This window comes from Falco punctatus, assembly GCF_963210335.1.
Source record: "Falco punctatus genome assembly, chromosome: 3".
Classification (NCBI taxonomy): domain Eukaryota; kingdom Metazoa; phylum Chordata; class Aves; order Falconiformes; family Falconidae; genus Falco; species Falco punctatus.
In genome coordinates this window covers 107,363,064-107,378,301 of record NC_137582.1, presented here as the reverse complement: position 1 = coordinate 107,378,301, position 15,238 = coordinate 107,363,064, and the positions used below count along the sequence as shown (strand labels likewise).

The window sequence follows — 15,238 nt, the reverse complement described above, 5'->3', positions numbered from 1 at the left end:
GACACCAAGTATGTAAACTGCGCAAAGTAACACTTCAGCCATTTTCAGGGGAAACCAAGGTGCGTTGGGCATGGTCGTTTGCATTCAAGAGGTTTTGTTGTTACTGGTTTCCAGGGATTATTCTGTATTCTTCATGCAACAATTTTACCTGTGCTGCTTCAGTGTATTTTGCACAGTCGGGACCTTTTGTGCATATTTGTTCTAGCTATTATGGTCACCTAGACTGTACCTGCCATACCTCCTGGGTTTCACACGGACCCAGTGGGAGCGTGTGCATCATTCCAGGTGATCTTTGTATTTTCCTTCTTCTCGATGTACATTCAGTGTTTACAATACTGGAAAACACTGCAAGCACAACTTTTGGAGACCTAGTCTTCTAGATGCAGCCCCTTTCTCCCTTTCAGTTGCACTGTTTCTTCCCACATACCTGATGCTAATGATGTCCTTTCTGAGCAAGCAGGGTGGTGGGAGAGCTCAGGATTGAAACTCCCTGTAACTTGGCTATACCTGGGTAGTGCTAGTGCTGTGGAACTTTCCTGTTGGAATCTGGCATAAATTGAGGGTAGAATCAAGACTTTATAGTTCACACAAGTGTCAAGTCAAGACGCAGGCTCAGAGAGGTGGATATTTAAATACTAATCAAATATTTCTGCCCAAGAACCTGGCATACCTGTGGTAAAGTAAAAAGTGCAATGAAAGTGTTATTCCTTAAAGATTCATCTCTGCATGCTTGGAGATGTAAAAGCTGGATTTTGCTCAAACTTTTAATGAACATTAGAATTCGGTAGTGTATAGCTGATATTGTACTTGGGCTGGAATACTCAGCTGACAGTTCTGTGCAGTGCCCATTTGACCATCTGAAGCATTTTTATTTAATATCAAGTATAGTGCCGGGAGGGTAAGAAGGAGTTAATGTTGTTCAGTCACTCAGGTGAAACCTTGGCTGGTAAGACAGCTATGTCCTTGCCCAGGTTGTGTTTCCACAGTTTTATGTTGCACCTCGGCAAATTTTAATCTTTGTAGTAATCATACTTACTAGGCATGAGGCTTGAATATAAGCCAAAAAAAAAAAAAAAAAGAAGAAAGAAGACAAAACTGCTGCCAGGTTATTCCACCAGCCATATCGCTGGCTTATTGATGAGCCATGGGCTGTAAGCCAAGTTTTCCCTAGCCTCTAGGGGATCCGCATGGATGGAGGGGATGGAAGAGGGGTGGTACTTCCACTGTGCGGGAAAGGGCCAGACAGAAAAATTGATTGTTACTTTAATGTTACCTGACATAAGAGAAGGTGGAAGTAGAGGACGGAGAAAAACTGCAACCTCAGCACTACATTAGAAGCACTGTGACTTACTAGAAGATATTTGTGTCCTCTTTCTCTCCCGCAGACCAATTTGTAGAATCCTTTCTAGGGAAAAAGAAAACAACAAGGGAGTGAGTATGTGTAGCTCAGTTGCACAGTGTCCTGCTAGGACTGTGTGTACAAAGGTGGCGTTAGTCAGGCTGTTGATGATTCCTGCAGAATTGTAACCTCTTCTTAATAATGCTGTAAATAAACCCATCAGAGTGGGTAAAATCACAGCTATAGCAGGAAAAAAATGATTCAGGCATGCAGACGCAGTGGTAAAAACCTTCAGAACTGTGTAATTTGTGTATGATGGCTAAACCACTTTTACACAAAGATAGCTTGGTTTATTCGTGATCTGCATTTTGGGTGCAGTTTCAGGCATTTACAGGTAAAACATCTTTGCCCACAGGAAGGAGTTACCTTTCACTGTCAGCTTACTATCCCAAGGGGTTCCTGTATATTAGGAGAAATGTGCATCGGTTCCTTTGCCATTCTGAACCAGAAAATTACTTTTATCCTACTGAAACATGTAATTATTAAAAAAGAGCCATTCATTAAAATAGTTCTGTAGCCTTATTGTTTCGTGTGGAGAAGAAGACACCACAAAAATAAATCTGAGTTACGTGTGAGGCATAAAAGTGTTGTTTAAGGTGTTAACAAATCTTGGTCAGCTGACATAAGTGAGCTGGGAAGAAAAGATGCTTAAGCATAGCCCCTTATAACAGTGACCAGTCTTGTAGAGGGTTGCAACAACGTTTTTGAGGGTATTTAGACACTTGTTTCTCTCTGTGGAAGTCTTGTACCTGAACCTGTATAAACTTAGGAGAGTTACTGGTTGCCTACAGTGCAGGTGTCTAAGTCTGTGCCGACTGATAGATTATTTGGTATGTTTTAAAGCACCCACTTTAGGACAAATTGCAGTCTAAAAGTGCCTTTCTGTTGACTGAAGGGGAATCTAGACAGCTATTTCAAATGTAGACAACTTGTTGTAAACATCTAAAAGCAGATGATATCTCACCTGTGGTGAACCCGATTTTAAATAGCCATATGCTGCATATAGGTACTTAGGTTAGAACTTGGTACATAAACTTACTGTCTGAGAACAGAGTGAAAAAAAAGATTGGTCATACTGGATCAGACTACGGGTAGGTTTGGTACAGCATCTGATGGTGACGTGTCAGGAAAAGGAGCAAAAAAAGAGCAACTCTTGTGGAATGTCCAGTTTGGAGACCATTACTGTAGGCTAACTTCGGTCTTACTTGTAAGTGAACTGCGTGCTCTTCTCCAGAACGATAAGCTGAGACGTCTGGAGTTGTTGGGCATTTCCACAACTATATCCTGCAATAGTTTTCTGCAATTATTTGGAGGTTGCAGAGAAAGGTTGGAAAACTGAATGTTCAACATGAGGAAGACAAAACTCATGAGCTCCATCTTGAATTGTTTCCCAGCTGGAATTAATGGTGCTTAACCCTATTAAAGAATTAGGAAAATTAGATTCTTTGGATTTTGTTTTTTATGAAAACATTAGTCTCGTTTCTGTAGTGCCTTTTATTTGAAAGTCACAAACACAAAATTCTGATACTGTTTACACTAACGTAGTTTAATGAAACATATGCGTTATTTGATTTACATAAAGCCATTCAAATAACATCAGTAGCTGAGCCAGGAATAAAATACGGTAATCCTGACCTTCAGGCCTTTGTAACAATTACTCTTTCCCTAAAGCAGATAAACAGTTCATTCTCCAAATGTCAGAAGGGGGAGGAGGGGGGTGTTCTTCTGTTTTAATATTTTTCCTGTGAAAACAAGAAACAGTTATTGGAAGTATTCATGAGAAGAGCATGTGCCCTTCACATTAGCTACGGTGAGATGCAGGTAGCTAGAACCAGTGAGTTTTGCACAAAACGTAGGTCTGTGACCCTGGATTTAAAAAACAAGTGTGCCTGGTTTAATTCAGTGGATCTTAAAATCAGGCTGTTGACATTTATTTATTCGGTGTCCCAACTCCCTCCTAGCAGTGCTTGAAGACCACTTTTGTCACCCCATGTTAGGAATTTTGGGGTTTAGAGTGATAATGCAGACAAAAAAAATTGACTATAAAAAGAGTGATCTTGAGGTTTGGGGGTTTTCCTGGGATTTTTGTCCAGATTTAATATTAATTATAATTAAAAAGGGGAAGAAAGAACACATTAACATGAATGCTTTCCCACCCATCTGAAAGCTACTCTAACTTGCATTCCACATGGGTCTTGTTAGCTCTACAATAATTACTGCTAACAGCACATGATTTTAGTATCTAATCCTATTAGTCATGACCCAAATCAGCTTTAAAATGGTTAAATGCATAGAAGAGGAGTAGGAGTAGAGTGTCAAGAATAGCTTGGAAGAAGATGTTATCCCACATACCAAGGAGCTGGTATCTCAAAGGTGTCACAGTGATGGAAGTGAGGAGAGGACTAAACTGCCAAGTGGGCTTACCAAATAAATACCGACTTCCAATGGAACATGCGCTTTCATTAATTGAAAATCCCCCTTGGCACTCCCAATGTAGAGCTTCCGCAAACTTCAGGGGAAGCTGTTCTTGTACTACATCTTTGAAAATAATACCCATCACAACTGCCAGTGATTTCTGGTGTTCGGAGAATCGGGAGATCAGGAGCCAGAATCCAGCAGCCTTTATCTTTAGCTCTGGCATTCGCTGGAGTGAGTCACTTGGCCTGCTTTTGTTGTGCAGTATGAGGATGGGAACAGGGCTCATGCATCTGATGGCACAGCTTGTTGGCTTTTCATACAGGTCATGACTGAAGCTGCTGTAAAATTAGGCCTAATTTCTGAAATTAATCGTCACTAAAAAAGCTTTTTTGGCCTTAGTGTTTGGTTCATTGTGCAGAGTTGTGTAAATGCTGCTCCATTTACATTTTTTATACTCCTGTTTCTCACCATTCTAAACATGCTATCGTGCTGTCTTTGGATGGATGAAAAGATCCACAGACCTACAAAGTAGCAAGTGGAAAATGTAGGAAAGAATGTCAAGAGCACTGACGGGGTCTGAGGTAGCAGTGCTGGAAATTTACAGCGTATGTGTTGGAGTACAGCAAGTGTCAGAAAACCCACCTTCAAGGATGTCTTGATGGTGTTAATGCATTCACATTAAGTGCAGCCCTTAATTCATTTGCATATCTTAGTTGCTTGGTACTTACCGATAGCTTTGCACCCTGTCTAGAGGAAAGGTGATGCAGGAGGTAGCAAATTTCAAGATACTCTAATTTAAAGTGTACATTTGCCAGAGAGAGATACTGCTTCACTTCTGCTTTTAAAGGGGAAGGGGGGAGGGCTTAATGTTGCAGCTATCCCTTTAAGGATTGTGGTTATAGTCCATGTTTTAATCGCTACTTTGATCTGATTAAATCCTCAGCCACAGAGAAATCAGCTTAGAGAAACATGTCTCCTGTTGAACCCGAGAGCAACAGCAGTTTAGAAAATGAAGCCAAGCCAAATACCATTAGAAAAAAATAAAAGCTTTAGCACTCACAAATTGTATGGGGACGTTGTAAATCACATAGCATTGCTTTACAACAGGATGTTTCGAGTCTACTGATGGTGGATATCCAAAATGAAAATCACCTAACTATACTGTGGTTTCATCTCCTCTGCAGACACATTATATCTGTCCCAAACATAAAACGAAACCTTCTGGATTTTGTTGGGTTTTTATTCTTGTGCCTTCTGCCTCTTAATATGGTGTCAGGAATCAGGTATGTGTAGGATGGAGAAAGGGGAGGAGTTACGGTTCTTTGCCCAGGAGTTAGGGATCAAACAAAGATTTAATATTTTTTCAATCTGCCTGCCTTCTTGCTGCACTCAGTCTTTTTTCAAGATCGTTATACAAATCCATACATGAGTCTCTTAAGATTATAACACAAAAAGTATCCCATTAAACAATTCTGATGGCACCCAAGAAAAGTCCTTAATATCTGGATCAATATTAAAGCTGTATGGAGGAAAAAAAGGGGGGGAGGAACCCTGCTTATTTAAAATGAGAAATGTTTTTTCCCTCATCTTAGATTTACCCTAATATTACTCGCAGTGTGGCTTTCAGCAGGCTCTTTGTTCATCCTTAGTAGTAACAGGCAAGGAGCGTCTACCACTGACTGCTAATCCCAAATTAAAGTTACTACACTTCTTTACGTTGTTTCACCTGATCTTTTGAGTCAGCAGGACTACAACAGTTTCATCCTAGAGCAAAAATTGAGTTTTTTCTGTCCAAATTCACATGAAGTAGGAATCAGGATATGCAAGTCTTGGTTATAACAATTCTGCAAGAAAAGTCGGTCTTTTCTGCCTGCGTCTTTATCTGAAATTCTAAGGAAGCAGTGTTTTGCAGTTAAGACCTTGTTTACACTCTCACTTCAGCTCTACTAAGCCAGAACAGTTAGACTATACCATTATGTAAGGATTGCCATTTTAAAGCTCTTCTGCAAAGTAATCAGCTTCACAGCATTCCTGGGTGACATAAGCATGAGTTTGATCAGGGTTAAGTGACTTGCCCAAGGTCATGCAGGTCTGCAGGGTGAGAGGCAGGACAAGAATCATGTTTTACCACAGTGTCCAAAAATCTTAACCAACTTTTAGTCATGTCTATTCACTAAACTTTGTGAACTGTTAACAGGCCCTGTTAGCCCTCAGGATGCTTCAGGCGCAGTTATACAAGCACACAAGTACACAAGCAGAACGTGTGTCTCCACTAATCTTTTCCCCTCTTAGTAAAGTTTCTTAGTGACGACTAGAGCAACAGCAGTATTCCTGCCTGCAGGCAAGGCAGTGATTTTGACAGGTTTGTTAGTTGTCATGCCTCCTGCAGCATGGCATTAGCTTTGCCCTAGGAGGGAGGCTTAACAGGGGAGGGGATCTGAGAAGACTAAATTTCAAGGAACTGTCTCGGTTTTGGGCTGAGTTACACTACCCCTTGTTGAAGAACATAAAGCCTCCAACTGCGTCCTTGGTCAACAGAAGGTAGTTACAAGGGGTGCATGCAGTCAGACACATAAATACAGGGGAGGGGGAGGTTCCTATTTTATTTTTTTTTTTTTTTTAATTATAAACCTGCAGGGGAGAAAAGGCTTGTACAAAACCAGACCCAGATCTGCCTAGAATACAGCCAGCCAGCTATTCTGGGAAGGCAACAGCGAACAAAAGACATGAGAAAGGCAAGAAGACCGAGGGCCCCAACCTATTGTTTCCCCTCTTCATTCCAAATAATCATGACTTCCATGACCTCCTGGCTTGTTCCCTCCAATGAGGATTTCAGGACAGCTGCTACCCTGAACAGCTGAGCCAGGCATTATTTGCCTGGTTTCCCGCAGTTCCTTCCTCCCACTTCAGCAGCAGTTGAAATGATAAACGTCTCTCTCACAAAATTAATTTGTATTCTTTTAGAAAGGTTTGGGATTCTATTTGGTATTTCAAATAGTTTTTCCTTCCCTGCTCCTGAAATTTGCTACTTTATCTCCATTCTGTGTTCCATTTGCAGAATTTTTGCTTCTGTGCAACGATGGCTCAGCCTGTTTCTTGTGGAAGTTGACTAAACTTGGCTTTGTCAAGAATAGGGTTGCAAGTTTGTTGGAGAGAGTTTAGCAGAGGTGCAGCATAGTTCAGGTTTTTGTGCTCTTAAGCAGAAGTCTTGCTATCATGGTTGGGAGAAGCTGCCCAAATTTTTTGAAAAATAATCCACAGGCCACATGCATGGAGGAACGTAGATGACCACAAAAGATTTTTGCCTTAATGTGTTTGAGGCCTTTGAAGCTTTTGTCTGTTGTATCCAGGTACGCCTAGTTTTATTTCTACCTAAAGGTGATAATTTTTGTTCCCATTGTTGGCTGGCAAGGTTCTCCTCAAGATGAACTTTTATTTTTCTCAGCCTCGGTAGTGTTTCTTTAGGTGAAATGTCAACTTCCTTCTGATTCACGCTTTCTAAGCAAAATTTACACCATAGTCAGTATGGTGCATTTATACCAGCAGGCTGGTTGGTTTTTTTCCGTGGGGAGATAAAAATCTGCCCTGGCTGGAGTCATGCCTCTATCCAACCCATCCTGTCCACTTCTGCTTGATTTCTGCATGGTGCGTCACCTTCTCAGGCCTCCTTCTGCCAGGTTGATGCCTTGCACAGAGACGAAGGATTTTCAGCCAGCTACACACTTTGTCCAGCTGAGGTGTGGTGACCACGGCGGTGTTTCATTGCTCTATTTCCAGTGCAGGTCTTGGGCCTCTCCTTCAAGTTAACCGGGGTTTTTTATGTCCAATGTTGGGAAAATGGAACAGAGAGATCCTTAATAGAGGATAGGTATTAATAAAAATACAATTCAGGGATTTGAGGTGGTGACATATAATCTCATGGTTAAGCAGGGACTAAAATAAATAAAAAGCATTAGCTGGAACATTTCTTCACCTCTAATGCCGCCTTCTAACAGGAACATCTGAACCATGACTTTGTCTATCCAGGCTCTGCATTTTATGTTGGGTTGCACAAGCGAATAGGTGGGTGCTCAGGCCAATTTTGGATTTTTCTTCCATGCTGCAATTGTGCGCTTTTTTCTTTTGGTGTTTTCAGTGCAACAAGACAATTCAGTGTATGGTGGTTTGCAAATACAAAAAGTCCTTATGCCAGGTTATTCTCACAGTTTTGTGTTTTCTTTTATATATCCTTTAGCTCTGGCATTGTAAGGTTGGTTAAGTTACTCTTATGGGGAACTTCAAACATCAAAGCAAACCATAGGACTCCCCATCTTCCAGTACCGAAGGATTGCATTGTGGTTTGATTGTGCTGGCACGGTGGGTGACACTGGGAGAGATTGTTTGCTTGGATTTTCATTATTAATCTGTTATGAATCTGACTTTAATGCAGCAGGTGAAGGTTACACAGCAAGTAGTCTTTTATAGATTTGTTTTCTTGGAGGTGTGTGTTCATGGCAACATTGTAGAGAGAATGAAGATTGTCTTCCAGAGCTACAAATGAAGAAGGAATTTCTCTTTGCAAGAAGCAAAATGGTTTTGGTCCTTTTTGGAAGATGTCAGGCCACTTTTCCACAGTCATCTTCCTGGCCTTCATCCTGGTCTCTCTGTAGTTGCAGTAAATGTGTATGCAGCAAGTGCAGGCATCTAACTGAACGCCTTAGTCTGGTGTATGTGGTGCACATATCTACTGGATTGTCCAGGAATACACCACAGTGCTGCAAAGACAGCAGCGCAGGACCTCATGCCCAAATCTGTCCTCTTGGAAATGACCGGTAGTTCTCCTCTTCCTTCCTTCCTTTCAGAAGCAAGGGAGCATATGTCTGAATGCAGATGTTTGACATTTCTCATGCCACCCCACAGATCTGAGCCCTTCATCTATGTTATCACAATTTCCTGTACAGGCTCAGCCTATGGTTATTAAATTCCCTTCTGTGCATGATCCACCCTCACTTCAGCTTCTGTCACCAGACAGAGATTTCCTGTCCCTGTTCTGGGTGGATACACACCACCTCTTTCCCCACCTCCCCCCCTTTTTTTTTTTGTTTGTTTGGGTTTTGGTTTTTTTTTCATGTGTTGCATACTGGAGGTACGAAAACAGCATTGAAATGCAGACCCTGTGAAACTGTGTTCCTGAGCAGTTGCGTTCCCTCCACACAGGTCTGATCTTCTTCCACCGAAACGGATGTTATGGTGTTTGCTTTCGTGGAGCGAGGGCCTGATTCAGTCTTTTCCTTGACCCAAGGCTTTTACATCAGGCATTCACTGCTAATTTACACCACAGCTTTGGCAAAAATACAGCGCAGTTCTACTGGAAGGCCACAAACCTACGCTTATGTAAGGTTTTGCTTGCTTCCTTTTGGCTGGGAAGCTCGTGATGGTTTTAAACATACAGCACTTCTCAAAGTCTTGTGTGTTTCCATCACTGCATTACAGGGCTTCCTTAGAAAAGTTCAACTTGCAACTTGTTTTCAGGCTTCAAAGTTTCAGACAAAAGAAGAAAACAAAATATGAGACTTTGAAGCCGTCATGATACCGGGGCTGAATTTCAATTCTGTGTGGATTCCCGTGATGCGTTTGATGCAGCATCAATGTTGTGATAGCATAATTCCACAAGAAGAAAGGAAGGCAGACTTAGACTGTTACCTTGGAAATCTTGCTTACTATGCAGATTGTAAGTCCTTTGTGTTGACAATGAGAACTAAAAAATGCATCCCATGGTCTAAGGAAAGGAAAGTGGGGGAAGGGGAGTTGGTGTTTATAGCTCCAAACTTTCTCTCAACTCCTTTCTTTGTATTTCTGATCTCAGGCTGCAGTCCAGGCTCCATGGTGGTTTGTAATTAAACCCAAATTTTGAAGGTTCTGTGGAGTTCTCGTTGCCTATGAGGTCAAACTGAATCTGGTTTCTATCATGGAATATTTCAGTTCAGTTACCCCTTGAGGAAGTATGGGAACAGACAGTCCATTCATATTGAACAGATGACCGAGGCTTAAAAAAACCCTTTTTGTCTATTAAGCTTATGGCTAAGATATTATGAAAACGGCTTAATAGTGTGCCCTAACATTTATACCACACTATTTTCTTACTTTAATTTTCCAGGCAATTAAAAATAATTGAAAGTTACTGCCAAACCCCCTGAAGATATACTTTTTCTTTCAAATAAGCTTATTTTCATACTTGTGAGGTCACCAGATATTTATTTGACCATCTTTATAGGGGTCAGGCACATTACACACACAGAATGGAGACGTGGAATAGAACTCGCATTGTAGCAGGAAAGTGAGAAGTGAGAGCAAAAAAACACTATTTGTCATGGCCGGTGGGTGTTCGTATTTATTATTTGGGCACGACAAACGTAACTCATTATACATATACTCACTGAGGGCTCAATTCTGCAGTTCACTTAAGTACTATAAGTTAAATCTGTGTTTAAAGCCTATTAATGTTGAATAGATGTAAACAAAAGTTTGAATGCTGTGTCAGACAGGCAGGATGAATTGGGGCCAGCAGAGCCCTCGAGGGGGTTCCTCAGCTGAGTAAGGTCCAGTCTCGCGTGGCATTTTGCTCCCGTTGGCCCTTTCAGGGTGCTGTTGGCATTCTAACGTCCCTAAGAGCCTCTGTGGCAGTGAGCAGCAATGCAGCAGGGAGAGAAAGCAGGAATTACATCCGGAGATGTAGACCGAAAGGAGTCAAACCTCTCTAATCTTCTCCCCTATTAATAGAGTTGTAGCAGACACAACCCATGTGGCTGCGCAGTCACGCTGCACTGTAATATTGCTTAGCCACTTCTCCCCCTAAAGGCTTAAAATCTATCACATTATACAAGAACTGAAAGCCTTCTCGTAGTGTCCCAGATTTCCCTCTCCTGTCCGTCCCCTTCCCCTTCCATTTTTCTCTTCACATTATCTTTTGCTGCCTCGCTTGATGTTATGCAAAATGTTTTTTTTAAAAAATACATTGTGTATCTCTCTATATAGATATTTACATACATTCTATGGGTATTCTCTCACCTGTAGTCAGAAGGCAAGTTTATGTTGGAAAAAAAAGAAAAAATAGGTGGGCTTTTTGTCAAAAGTATGTATATTGAATGAGAGAATTTGCTGAAGGCTGCTGCTTTAGTATTGGTGTTTGTGTTGATCCTCGCAGTGCAGGGGGTAGTATTTTGCTGTTGTTTTTTTTGTAATTGTTGCAAATGTTTCTCTTTACTCCATGTTACTAGCCCTTTTGCAGGACAGAAGTCCTTTTGGAAGTGTATCGCTCCTGCATGGTAAATGTCCCAGCTAAAATGAATTCTATTTGGACAAATCGCTCACTGAACATAAAAGGTTCCTCCAAAGCAAACCCTTTCTGGCAGAGGAGGACTGATTTGCTGCATGGATTTGCTGGAACGAGTAAACTACAGGGTCCGCTCCTCTCTTCATTCCTCCTCCTCCTTCTATCCCTCATAACACACCTTCCCCCCCTCCCCGCCCTTAACTCAGCATCTGGTGGAAAGAGCATGTGATGCTTATTTCTAAAGGCAGTAAAATAAGCTTTGAAAGTCTAAGACTGTAATTGGTCGTCTGCCTTTATCCTTGGAGCTCTGGGGAGGTTTCAGAAGTAATAACTGTTACTTAAAGTAGATGAGCTTCTTGTGGCTCGCTTGGAATTGTAGAGCACATTAGTTGTCAGGTGTTAAGGAAGCATCTGCCTGTCTGTAGCTTTCAAAACATTTTGTAAGTTAAGAATTTAGGGTTTTCCTGTCTTTATATATGGATAGTAAGAAGTTACTCCTCAAGAAGTGTGCTGTGACAGAAATGGCCTGCCTTGGCTGAAAAGTTACGAAAGAAAACCAAATTCCTTTAATGATATTTTCTCGGTATCTTACTTAAAGCTCTTGGCACCTACCATATTCGTAACTGTATGGTTACTACTCTTCTCCTTCAGTCAAAAAGGTAGTCATCTTTTGATAAAAAAGACTCGAGGTGGTAGTTTCCAGTAGAAGGGGATAGATAACTGCGGCCTTGCACCATGTTGTTTCACTAGGACTACGGGGTTTCCATTTCCACTGTCTTTTAACCTTAATAGGATTTGTAACTATCAGTCCATGAGTGATGTATTGATGGTATATTTCACCGATATATATTTAAAGCAGTCTTGGGTTTAAATCTGCGTTGTCCATTGGTTAGAACAGAAAATTCAGACTCACTGGTGACGTGTTATACTCAGTCAGTGACTTCACGAATATATTTGTGCTAATTGCAATTGTTTCCCTACACCTTGTTGTGCCTGGGCTTCAAAGCAAAGAGCCTGGCTCCCAGTCCTGTCATGAGACACATAGACTGTATCTTCCAGAATGGTTGTAAGCTTTCCTGTAGTCATCTCGAGTAAATGAAGTGCAAGTGAAAAATAAACCACAGCCCTAGGGCAGTGCTGCCGCTCTGCAGCCTTGAGGATCACAGTTGTTTCATAGAGTTTTTATTCCATTGTATTGTTGATTGCCAAAATGATACTGCAACCAAACTAAACGCAAATGCATTGTAGCAGCAGATGAGGTAGAAGGGTGGGGAGGCAGAGCAGGTTGTCAGAAGGAGCCCTATAAATAACTGCAGGTGAGTACGGATCGCGGTGCAGACAAGCGGGGTTGTATTTGCTATGCTCCGCTGGCTCTTCAGACTTGGAAGTAATTCATCATGATGTCCTTAGACTGTTGTCCCTGGCTTAGGCTGACAAAAGACTCTGTTTCATTGCCCTCACCCCTCGGTGTCACATGCTTACGCACGTGTGCCCGGCTTTTGCAAAGGTCTTGAAAGAAAACCTACCTGCCACGTATCTCTGATTAGGTGTTGAGAGGGACGCTGGGGGGAGGACTGAAGTCTTTATTTTTCGACTGAATTGTGAGAGATTGTTAAATATACAGTGCTTATTGACTTTGGTATTTTATATGCTGTTTTCTTTTCTTCCCATAATTGTTCTGATCTAAAACTAAACACAGACCTTTGAGCTTTGTTTTAAAAAATGCACAGCCAGTTAAATAGACAAAATTATTTTAAAAAAACATAGTTCTGGTAACAATCCATAAAATTAATCCGTATGACCTTGATTGTATTTTTGCCTGATGTGCACTGCTGTAGGAGTGTGGTAGGGTTTTGGTTTAATGTCAAGTTGTGTAATGAAGTTTTGGCACAGAAGACTATAGATAGGAGACAGTTGCCCTGAGAGCTCACCACTGCAATTAACTGCCCTGGAGGTGTTGTGGCTTCAGACATGCACAGTCCTTGGACTTGTCTGGGAGAAAGCAAGTGTGTCATAGATGTGCTGTGAAGACACCAGGTTCTAGCAGGATGGGTCTTTGTAACTGCAGTGGTAAAATAATGTGTCATCCTAATAATTGTGAAACCTGTGAGTAGGGCTTGTGCTCGGGAAAGACGCCCAAGTAAGAGAGGTGAAGGTCAGATGAACCCAGGAGGAAGATGTTCTGAAGAGCAAAAAGGTCTCTGTAATTTAAAAAAAAAGAAAAAGAAAAAAAGAAAGGTAGGGTGCTGGTAGCTTTGTAGTTGCATCCCCGTGTTGAAGCAGGGGCAGGTTCTGTGCCCTAGGGAGCTCTGCAGGCACCAGAGGAGCTGGGGAAGGACCCAGTCAGGGCAGCCTTGAGCTTGGCAGCTGCCCGCCCGGGTCACGCCGGGGACTTTGATGAAGGAGCACCGAAAGCCCGTCTGTGTCCCATCAGTTGAGAGCCTGCTCTCTCCTCTCCTGGCTTCATGAACTGAAATTCATGATTCTTTAGTTGGTACTTGAGGAAGATACACGGTGCCTGGTAGAGAGCTGGTATTAGTGGAAATCACAAGGGGGATACTTGTCCTTTTATGTAACGTTTGAAGCTAAAATGAGATTCTTGGCTGGCGGAGTGGACATGTCTCCACAACACAGGAACTGATGCCTTGGAGAGAGTTTGAAGCTGCAACTTAAGTGCAGTTACAGAAGCCTGGTTTCATTTCAAAGAAAACGTGAGGAGAAAATTGTGTCCACAAACATCTTTTTAATTACCAGATCTGTGACCCCACAAACAATTCAGCAAAAATCGGGCAAAGCAAATCTGTTCGTAGAGGAAACTGATTTTCCTTGATGAATCTGATGGCGTAACTTCCCTCAGCTTCAGTTACAGCAGGAGCCGAGCCCTTGGTTCCTTCCAACTGCCAAACGTGCTTTGTCTTTCCCTGGAACACCCGTGCGTGTGTGTGCCGGCACATATGGCTGCTCATTTGTGTCCTCAGTCAGTCACGCTCTCCTTCCCTGCCTATTGACAGGGCATCAGCGAGTTCCCAGGCAACTGTTGCCAATAAAAACGGCGAGAGGAAAAGGGGCCATTCTTCCTTCTTAGCCCCTCTGACCTGGTTTATACTGGTCTCGATCACTGGCTTTACTCAACCAGTGGGAAGTGTGAGTTGTACTTTTGTTTTGTTTTAAACCAGAGGGCAGGGAATTCTTTTCGAGCTGTAATTTTAGTGTCCACTGGAAGGGCAAAACAGACTCTTGGAGTGGAAAAGAGGCTTCCAGTTGTGTCAGCCAAGAGCCAAAACGCAAGTACATCGTGTAACAAATAGTCAGCTTTCTTTTCAGATGCTTTTTTAAAAAAGAAAAATAATCAAGAGGGCACTTCATTTGAGGGATTTAACACTGACATTGAGATAGCTGACAGCCACATTCACACACAGCTTTTACTTTGTTTCTGGCTTATTTCAGCTTTCCCATCTGTGCAGTGGGTATCATACTATGATGGGTTTGTGCTTCTTGTGCCCACAGCAGAGGGATTTCAGTGAGAAGAAGCAGAGAAGCAGAATCACTTTGAATGGGAAATACTGATTTTGTTGAGCAGCTGCTAAAGATGGGTAGCATTTGAGACTAGGAGAATGGCTATTAAAAAGTCAATGTTAGTAGAAGCTTTGGAGAGTTTTAAGGATTTATAGGATCAGATTTATATCAACGAGTAATTTTATATGATAGATTTACGAGCAGAACAGATAAATAAAGGAGTAATTGTTGAGATCAGGAATTAAACAGCTAGTTGAACTGGCCAGGCATTTTTTCTCGTGCAGGTTTCCAGGTAGCACATCTTCATGCTAACCAAGCTTCAGTAATACTGAACTCACGAGAAACTTAACAAGCTGTAGTAAAGTCTCCAGTGTCCCAAAAGAATCCCAGAAGGCTTACCAGTCTTTGTGAAAGAGAAAAGTGGCGAGAATGTTTGCATTTCCTCCCTCCATTTCAAAATCAAGTCTCTGGATCTGGGGTTTACCTGGGAGGTTTTTGCCAGTGTTGCTGTACCACAGCTCACTGGAAATGCCTTACGGCCTGCTCCTTGGGATAAGTGCAATCATCAGATGTCATCTGGCCGAATTTTTGTA

The 15,238-nt window shown here is 41.9% G+C and overlaps 1 protein-coding gene and 1 long non-coding RNA gene across 3 annotated transcripts in view; one reads left to right on the top strand and one right to left on the bottom strand.

Annotated features, from left to right (window-relative positions):
* SKI (SKI proto-oncogene) overlaps window positions 1-15,238 on the top strand; it is a 127,722-nt gene that overhangs the window by 91,355 nt on the left and 21,129 nt on the right. The gene's annotated exons all lie outside the window — the stretch shown is intronic.
* Window positions 1-15,238, bottom strand: part of LOC308061391 — a 96,094-nt gene that overhangs the window by 71,818 nt on the left and 9,038 nt on the right. The window contains exon 2 of the long non-coding RNA XR_013927197.1: window positions 1-15,238. This exon is cut by the window's left edge and continues 71,818 nt beyond it. This is a non-coding gene — a long non-coding RNA (uncharacterized lncRNA).